Here is a 9,784-nt window from a genome sequence, read left to right on the forward strand (position 1 = left end):
AGAGTGAGTGACACCTGGCCTGATTCATCCCCAGTCCCTGATCTTTACCTTAAAAATGGAGATACCCGGGCTAGGATTAAGGCTCAGTGGTAGAGCACTTGCCTAGCATGTGTGAGCCACTGGGTTCGATTCTCAGCATCACATATAAACAAATAAATGAATAAATAAAGGTCCATCAATAGCTAATAAAATTTTTTTTAAAAAAGGAGATATACTACCCCAAGGTTTGCACCATATTTTCTGTGGACCCATTCACAAAAGAACTTTGTTTAATGGCCTGTGGGCCCCACAGGGAGTGGTACTGTGTTAAGGCACCCCAGGACCCTCTGTTAGTATCATCCGACCAACAGAGGATTATTCAGTGCTTCAGAAGCCTGCCTCCTCCTAACTGTACTGTTTCCTACACGAGCCTGAGAGTGTTCCTTTGCCTCTGTGACTGTTCTTTTGCCTGTGAAATGGGTATGTGTGTTGTCAGGGCAAGTACATTGCACCCTTAACTCAGGAACATGGTGGTTGTCATTGCTTTTTATTGTCATTAGTTGAATGAGAATAAAGACACTTTCCTGAAGGATGATGTCTAAAAAGAACCTAGACATTGGTGTGATGTGGAAACTGAGTAAGTCCGAAACCTGTCCTTTGTTGAGCTCAAGTGGGTTGTCTGCCCTATGAGATTTAGCACAGTTGTCTAGTTCAGGGGTTGGCACACTTTCACTGCAGAGGGGCAGAGAGTAAACTGTTTGGCTTTGTGGGCCACAGGGTCTCAGCCACAACTACTAAAGCAGCCATAGATGTAAATAAATGGCCCCTGCTGTATTCCAATAAAACTTTATTTACAAAAGCAGGCTGGAGGCTGCATTGACCATGATTTTCTGGTCCCTGCTTTAGCTTATGGTAGATGCCCAACCCAAACTTGGGAAATTAATTGGTTGAAGGTAGGAGAGTTGAGGCCTCTGCTTGTCCAGATCTTTGATTTTAATGCCATTTCACAGGCCAGGCTCTGTGTCTCTGCTCGGGGTCCCAGCAGCAAGACCCTCACCTCCTCTTAACTCCCTCCCCCAGCTTTGAGAAATTGCAGGCTCATTCAAACCGGCTGCTTAATGGAGAGCAGAGTTTTTGTGCTTTCCAGAATACGTTCCCCTCCCTCTCCCGACCCAGGGCCTTTCCCCTCCATCCCAACTTTGCGGGACACACAATTTGTAATCTCCTTAAAACCAAAGCAGCGAGGTCTCTGATTCATGTAGATTAAAATCAGCTGCAACCTATTAATGGCCTGAGCCCAAGACAGATTTTAGGAAACAAAAACACTGGACCAAATTAGACTGCGCTGGCCTCCGTCTCCAGGGGAGGGAGGTGGAGTAGGAGGTGGGGGTGGGGGAGTGGCCATGTGGTTTTAATTAATTTGGATTCTCTTCCTAAAGCTAATTCGCCCAACACAAAGCATGTGTAGCGCCATGGCAGTGACCAGCCTCCGGAGCCCCACTCTCCCAGTAGAAGCCCCAGGTCCTGTTGGGGGGCTGGGGCTGGGGCTGGTTGTGTGTCTGTAATTAACAGGTTTCAAAGTGGTTATTTTGGAAAAGAGAATTTCAGTGGCGCGTTAAAATCCTTTCATCAGCCATCAGCCGGGCGTCCCCAGGCCTTCAGCGAGGCCCTGGCCACTTAAGGCTTCAGAGAGCTCTGAATTCCCAGGGTCTCTGTTGAGAATGTGGCGGCTTTCGCCATGGGTTTTACGAGGCTGATGGTTGCCATGATTTTCATTATGTTGTTTGGTTACTGGGATCATAAAAATGTTTCTCTCTTCCTAGAGTACCTAGGATCATTAAGAAGAAAAGAAAAAAGAGAAAAGCCCCTGCCTTTAATAGAAGTTACATAACATGTGAGCCATGGCCTGTCATGGGAAGGGGCGGGCCCTGGCCCTGGGCTGGAGAAGTCAGGAGGCAGGGAGGGCGGGGCCGCCAGCCAACATCCCGTCCTGTCTGAGGAAACTGAGGCCCAGAGGGATCTTCCAGGCTCCTTGTCCCATGTCCTTCTCTTCCTGGTGACTCAAGCCTGTGAATGGGATTGGGAAAGGTAAAGAAGGAGCCTGGATTCTGCTGGACTGGTGCTTTGGGACCCTGTTAAGAGCAGAAGGAAATTAAGTTCAGAGGCAGCTTCAAGTCAAATGCTGAAGTGTGCTGAGGAACGGCCCTGGCCAGTGCTGGCATTCTGTGTCTGCCTAAGGCTCTGAGAGGAGAGGGGTCGTTGGAACCCTCACTTGGCACCCACAGCCCTGAGCTGTGGAAAGGAGAGAAACAGATACCCAATCCCACAAGCCACAGAGATGATTTCTTACCGCTCTGAATATGAAAACCTCTGGGTCAAGCTCCCAGAATCACCACAGGGGGTGACAGGAACTTTGGTTAAGCCTGCGTTATCTGATAAATGCAACACCGGCCTGGCTTTACTTCCTATTTTGATGATGGCTTCTTTCCAGAACCTTCTTTCATGGATGACATGAAAAATGTTCTGAGAGAACTGCTGTTAAATAACCTCTGGTGCTTAAAAACAATGGATGAACTCCTGAGAGCAGGCCTTGCTCTCTGTAGGACACCTGTAAGAACTAGTCCACCACACAACTATGAAGGCATGATCAGAGAGTGAGAGAAGGCCAGGGCTGGGGCTAGAGGGACTGGAGTCCGCTGAAGCCAGGCTTTATATATGGGGAAACTGAGGCCTTGGGGCATGTCCAAAGCTATATAACTGGTACAGGGAGTGCAGCCCACGGCTCCTGACTCTCTGTCCATGGAAGGCCTCACTAGACCATTCTTCAGAGGCCACTGTTCCCCTTTGGGCTGGGCATTTTTATTCAGTATTTACTTACTACCTCCTATGTGTTAAAACTTTCTAGGTGCTACTAATTTTGTTTCTTTAAAGTTTTTATAGGTAGACTATGAAGATACACTTCTGTGGGACACAGAAAGGAAATTACACCCATTCCTTACCCTGAAAATCCACGTTTTAGGAAACTCTCATGACATTTGTGAGTTTAGGCCATCCTTGGGAAATGGCTGCCATTCTGGGTGTGACTTTTAGATGGGTGCAGATGTCATTGCTGTATAGGGATGAGCCTCTCCTCGACTGTCCCCACCTGAAGCCCTCCTACTCCTAACAGCCACTGGGGCAGCATTGTCCACAGGATTCTGGGAGTGGAGATCAGCAGGAATTCTTTGGATCCAAGTTTGAGTGAGCGTCGGTGGGAAGTCAGACCCTTGAAGTTGTGCAGACTGCACGGGTCTCTCCGCCTGTTTCCCATCATTCTCCTCCTCCGTTTCATTTGTCAGTCCTTTGCTCTTGTTTACCTCTGTGGGAATAATTCCTCGATTATAAATCAGAGAACTTGGCACTGGGTTTTGGATTATCTGTGATCTTTAACTTTCCCAGGGCAAAAGAAATTAAACCAGCAAATCTCTTTGTTTCTCAGGGTTCAGCATCCAAATCATGAAAGTGCTGATCTGTGTAGAGTGAGCCAAGCCTGAGCCTCCCTCTGCCCCCCTGCACTCGAGGTAATCAGTTACCCTGCACTCATCCATGCATGCATTTATTTCTTCAACAAAGTTTCACTGAGCACCTGTGTGGCTGACTCTATTTGAGATACAGGGTAAAAAAAGACAAGGCTCTCCTCCCTGTTTACATCCCTGTGCAGGAAACAGGCAGCGAGCAAGTGAACCAAGCACAGAGAAGTGCCTGGTATCCACAGGCGAGTGTTTCCAGGACTCCTGCAGGTACCAAATCCATGACGCACAAATCCCTTATATAAAAGGATGCCGTATTTGTGTATAACCTATGTACATACTCCAGCATATTTCAAATCATCTCTAGATGACTTAAATACCAATTACAATGTAAATGCTATGTACATAGTGTTATACTATATTTTTGTTTTGTTTCTTTTTTTGGTTTTGGTACTGGGGATTGAACCCAGAGGTGCTTTATCACGGAGCTACATCCTCAGTCCTTTACAGGGTCTTGCTGAATTGCCGAGGCTGGCCTTGAGTTTGTGATCCTTCTGCCCAAGCCTCCCAAGTCATGGGATTACAGGCATATGCCACTTCAAGGAAAGGGTCTATATATGTGCAGTACAAATGTAACTTTCTGAATATTTTTGGCTGGTTGAACCCACAAATGCTGACCCCACAGGGGAAAGCTGACTAGTAATAAGTGCCTTGCCCAAGGTAAAGCAGGGTAAGAAAGGACAGTGAGGAGTGTGCTGTGTCACACACTGTGACACTTGAGCAGAGACTGAATGAAGAGAGTGAGCTCTGTTCAATCCAGGAAGAACATTCCAGACAGAAGGAATATCAAGTGCAGAGGATTGGGACAGGGACAAGTTTGGCATGTTTGGGGAACAGCAAGGAAGCCAGGAACTGGTGCAGAGTAAATGAACGGAGACAGGAGGCACGTAAGGTCAGAGCAGCAGGCAAGAGCCATACAAGTGGCAACTCTGGATGCTGTTCTGACCATCATGGGATGTCCTTGGAGGTTTCGGAGCAGGAGAGTAATGCAGCAGAGATGAACACTCAAAGGCTGTAGAGAGGCCGAGGGGACAGTGGCCCTGCTTTGGTTAAATGTTTGTACTCAGACATATGGCACATGGTAGCTGTGCCTCATGGGCGGTGCCTCAAGTAGAAGCCTTGGAGAGTTACATGTTTTGACAGGGTGAGGCTGGGCCTGATGGCTCACCACCCCGCTACTGATTAGTCTTAAGCCCAGTAAAAGGAAATGCTGCTGTTTAAATAGCAGGGTTGGGACTGGTGAGTCACAGAACCCTCAGCCAACGGGGCCATGGCAGGCTCTGGGAAGTCACCGGTGCAGGGTCTCAAGCCCCCAGTTGGCTTGTCTGGCCCTAAAGAAGCCTCTCTTGGAACCTCCAGACACACTGGAAGAAGTGGGCTCCAACAGAGACCCAGCCTTTCCTGGGGTCGGGCTTTATTTTCAGCTGATTGCACACTGCCTGGTCAGTTTCCTTTCTAGGCTATTTCACTTTGCAAAATGCAGGTGCCTCACAGGGGTGGGCAGAATGGAAAGGGAAAGGTGAGCATTTGGGGTTCACTGTGCCCCCAGGACACTGTCTTTATCTTGTCATTTCACCAGCTTTTAGAACTCTGCTGTCCAATTTAAATCCATTAAGATGAAATAAAATTTAAAATTCAATTCCTCAGGCTGGGGATATAGCTCAGGTGGTAGACTGCCTCGCATGCACAAGGCCCTGGGTTCAATCCCCAGCACCTCACACACACACACACACACACACACACACACACACACACACACACACACACAAATATACAAATTAGTTCCTCAGTCTCATTTAGCGCGTGGGGCTGAGGCCAACACATATATAGGACATTTCCACCATGGCAGGAAGTACTGTTGGACAGTTCGCTTCTTTAAAAAGGAAGTAATCCAAGAGAATCCAATAAGTTAACATGCATGAAGCACAGGGTACTCTGCCAATCTCAGCAAATGGTAGCTGCCATGACGTCATATGAATCTCCATGTGCTACTCTGCTACTAGTTAACTGTGTGGTGAGTCACTCAACCTCTCTGAGCTTCATTTTTCTGATACGTAAAATGGGAATAATAGGTAATTTTGTGTGCATTCCCCATAGCAAAAAATGATACTTATTTTTCTCAGTCTTCCCTGGACCCATGAGAACTTTCTTATCTATCCTCAGGTGATTTATCTAGACCAGCATTTGGGAATTCCAGTCCTTCCTTACTTGGTGGGAAGCCTGACTTATGTAAAGGATTCCAGAGATTTTAGCCTTTCAGTGTGTATGCTGGTGTGTGTTGGGGGGGGGGGATTAAACACAGGGCCTCACATATGATAAATAGGCAAGGGCTCTATCTCTGAGTTATATCCCTAGCTCTTTATTTTTTAAATTTTGAGACAGGGTCTTTCTCCTTGTCCCCCACCCCCTGCCTTGGAGATAGGGTCTTACTAAGTTGCCAAGCTTGGCCTCAAACTTGAGATCCTCCTGCCTCAGCCTCCCCAATTGCTGAGATTATAGGCATGAGTCTCTGTGCCTGACTGGGTTTAGGTTTAGCCATTTTGAAAACTTTGACCATGGTTAGTGATAAAATGATGAAATTCTACTGAAAGAATTGGACGAGTCTGATCACAAAAAATCACCATTTTGACTCCAGTCAGATATTTACCCTGCTCCGGTGCTTTACAAGAAGTGGGGCCTTGGCACCCCAGTCCTGTGCCTCTAGTCCCTTCCCAAACGTTCCTTTTGGAGAGGCAGCTCCCTGAGAAAGGCTCTCAAGCAGCCCTTCAGTATCTTGGTCCCTGATCAGTCTTCCCTTTTTCACTTTTGAGGTTTGTTGTTGTGGAACTTTATTAACTACAGGCATTTGGTGGTGGGAGCTGGGATTTGCCTGGGGCTGGAAGGAAGTCATTTGCCAGGCCAGGATGAGGTGTGGTTTAAGAGTTGGGGCTGAAATTCCCTTCACCTGCTTAATGCATTTCAGGGGAGATTTGTTTTCAACTCCCAAATTACCTGCTAGGATTTCTAGACTTGAGATCCTATCTCCTCGGGCTGTTTTCTTTCATTTCCGATAAGAAAGACAAAGAAAAAAGAGTGGGAGGCTGGAGAACAACATTCCTCCACTCCCTTAAATATAATTTCACACAATGAGTGATCTGCTCCACTGTTTCCTAAAAAGCAGGTGGTAGAGGGCCTTCCCAGCCTTAAGAACCCTGCCCCTGGGCAGGCACTAGGAGGACCTGGGGAGGGCAAGTGTAACTGGGGTCTTTCTGAAAACTCTGGGAGCAGCTCCAACTGCCTGTGTCTAATGGAACTTTCTAATTCTATTCTTTCAAACTGGTCCACCTATAACTTGCTCTTCTCAAGTGAGGCAGCTCCACACTTCCAGCCTTGGAGTCATCCTTGATAGTTGCCCCCACTGCCGAGCCCCCAAAGGGGGCTGTCCAGAATCCATCCACTCTCAGGAGCGGCAATGGCAACATCCTGGTCTAAGCCACCACGGTCTCTTCTCGTGTCACCTACGATAATCTCTTAAGTCTTCCTCTTTCTCCTTTCCACTAGCTGGTCTCCTTCTTCTTGACCTAAAATATATTCTCAACACAAAAGCCAGATCAGATCACATTCTCCTCCCTCTCAGACCCTTCCAAATGGCCTCCAAACGGCTCCCATCTCATTCTGACTAAAAGCCATAGTTTTTACTGTGGCCGCCGAGGCCCTAAATCATCTGCTCCTGTTAACGCTCCAGCCTTCCCTCCCCCCCCTCCCCTGCCATTCCTCTCCAGTCACCTCGGCCTCCTTGCTTCCTTCACACACACCAGATGTGTGTCCACCTCAGGGACTGGGCTTGTTCCCTCACCTTTCCAAGTCTTCACGCACATTTCTCCTCCTCAGTGACCCTGACCATCCTCGTTAATCTCCAAAGTTTCCCGTACCTTGGCCCCACCACCTGACCCCCTCATGTCCACTCCCCCCTTGACCGCCTCCACCCTTATCCCCTGTCACCTTCTAATACATTTGCTTCCTTATGCTTCTTGGTTCTGTCTTCCCACTTCTGGAATCATAAGCTCCACGAGGGCAGGGACCTTGGTCTGTTTACGTCACTACTGTCTTTCCAACGTCCATAAGCTCCTGGCTCACAGCGGCTCTTCTGAACTGCCCACAGTGACATGCTCTTTGAGACAAGGACTTTTCAGGGAGCCTGAATGATTAGAGCTGAGGGGAGCCCAGGCACCACGGAGTGAAAAAGCCCAACATGTCAGGGCTCTGAGGAGAGCCAAAGACAGAGGGGAATCCTCAGTAAACCAAGTGTGCAAGAAACAGGATACAAGTGCTGTGTCCAGACTCGTGGAGGGTAAGAGAACAAGTCGTTTTCTGAATGATGGTAAAAACTATGAAAAAAAAGATTAAGGAAATAAATTAATAGTTAAACATTTTTTTCAAGATATAGACCAATTTCTTTAGGCTGGCATCTCTCAAATGTTTGGCCTAAATAACTCCTTTAATGCTGTCACATTTTATTGAAGATCCCAAACAGCCTTTGTTTATGGGGGTTATTCTATTGATAAGTCCTGGCCAGTTTCTAGGAAAGCACCCAAAGATCTCCATCCCCTTAGTACTCTGGCCTATGTGTATTCTCCTCCCACCTTGAATCAGGGCTGGTCTATGTGACAAACAGAAAACAGCAGAAGTGATGGTGTGTGATTTCAGAGGCTGGGTCATAAAAGGGACTGCAGGTTCTACTTGGTCTCTTGGATTCTCTCTGGAGAAGATCAATTGCTGTTCTGAGTACACTGGGGAAAGACCTGCATGGAGGAAATCCAAGGCCTCCAGTCAACAGCCAGTAACAACAGACCGGCTTATGAGTGAGTTATCTTGAAGGCAGATCCACTGACCACCAGACAAACCTTCAGACCCTGAGCTAGAGCAGCACCCAGCCACTCCCGAATTCCTGGGGCCCTGCAACACAGGAGAGAACAAATGATTGTTGTTTTAAACCATTAGGCTTTGGGGTACTTTGCTATGGAGCAGTAGACAATTAAATAATCTACCATATTAAAATTAAAACAGAAAATTTTAATATTTGTTAGTTCGTTTAATATTTGTTTTTTATGTGTAAGTTAATATTAAATAGTTTATTAAAATTCATTGATTTCAAAGTTACAAGTAACAATATGTTTCCATGTAAAAATAACTGTTTTCTAAAACAAAACAAAGTTTAGTGAGAAGACTGACAGTTTTCTACATTTTTGCAAATCTCTTTAATGTCTGGCTTAATAGAAGACAGCTGGGTTCCCATATCAACTTCTGCATTCAATCAGCTGTGATAATGTTGTTTTGGTTGAAGTATGTGAAGGAAACCCAACCTCCCATAGATATGTTGTTGGGAAAGGGAGGAATATTTTAATGGCCTTTTCAGATAATTATGGATATTTGTCTTTGACATTTTACACAAACTCAACTAATGGTAGCTTATTAAAGGTTTGTTGCAATTGTGGAGTCTGAAACTGTATCAGTGAACTTTTGTACTCAGTCACATTAAAATCCATTTCGTCTGACTTATACTTTGAATAGATCTTTTGCCGATGCGTGATTTTATAATACTGTGTATGGGTCATTTGGGAACTATTGCTTCATTACATTATGCAAATCTTCCCTATTGATATATGCCATGATGAAAGCTAATAATTCATATTTTTTAATATCGCTACTGATCTCATCAGAAATGTCTGTAAGCATTGGGATGCTGTTAAGCTCACTGTGGCAGATACAAGTTTTCAAAACTTAATTTTTGCTCAAAACTTCTATTTGGACAGTAAATACTATCAATGATCTCTCTTAAAATGATGATCTCGTTTTTTTCATTTTTGAGAAAACATTTGTTAAATGACCAAGTCTAAATCACCGCGGTCATTTGGTGCTTTTGTGGTAACATGGTGTCCTTGGAAGTGGCTGGCTGCACCTACAACCCGACACTCACCCACAGGCTTTCCCAGAGACAGCCTCACACTGCAGGGTGCACCAGGAAGGCTTGATGCCTCCTTTCCAATTCATGACAGAATAGTTTTTTTTTTTTTTTAAGTGTAATTTGGACAAGGTTTTTATAAAATTTATAACTTTGCTTCATCTAGAACATTTTTAAGTGAAGCTGGCTTTTTTTTCTCCCTGTGAGTTTGTAGCAGTGAAGGATACCATGGCTGCCAGTATAGTCTGGTGCCAGCAATTTCCCCAAATGTCAACATGGTAAAGAAGGCAAGTGC

At 45.9% G+C, this 9,784-nt stretch overlaps 1 long non-coding RNA gene across 1 annotated transcript; it reads right to left on the reverse strand.

Moving 5' to 3' along the window:
* Positions 1-507: 507 nt before the first annotated feature.
* Positions 508-8,712, reverse strand: LOC144377822 (uncharacterized). The gene is made up of 2 exons (XR_013438995.1): positions 7,530-8,712; positions 508-3,337 (listed from the first exon to the last, which is right to left on the reverse strand). It is a non-coding gene; the product is annotated as an uncharacterized LOC144377822 (long non-coding RNA).
* Between the last annotated feature and the right edge of the window lie 1,072 nt (positions 8,713-9,784).

Source organism: Ictidomys tridecemlineatus, chromosome 5 (assembly GCF_052094955.1).
Source record: "Ictidomys tridecemlineatus isolate mIctTri1 chromosome 5, mIctTri1.hap1, whole genome shotgun sequence".
NCBI classification, from domain to species: Eukaryota; Metazoa; Chordata; class Mammalia; order Rodentia; family Sciuridae; genus Ictidomys; species Ictidomys tridecemlineatus.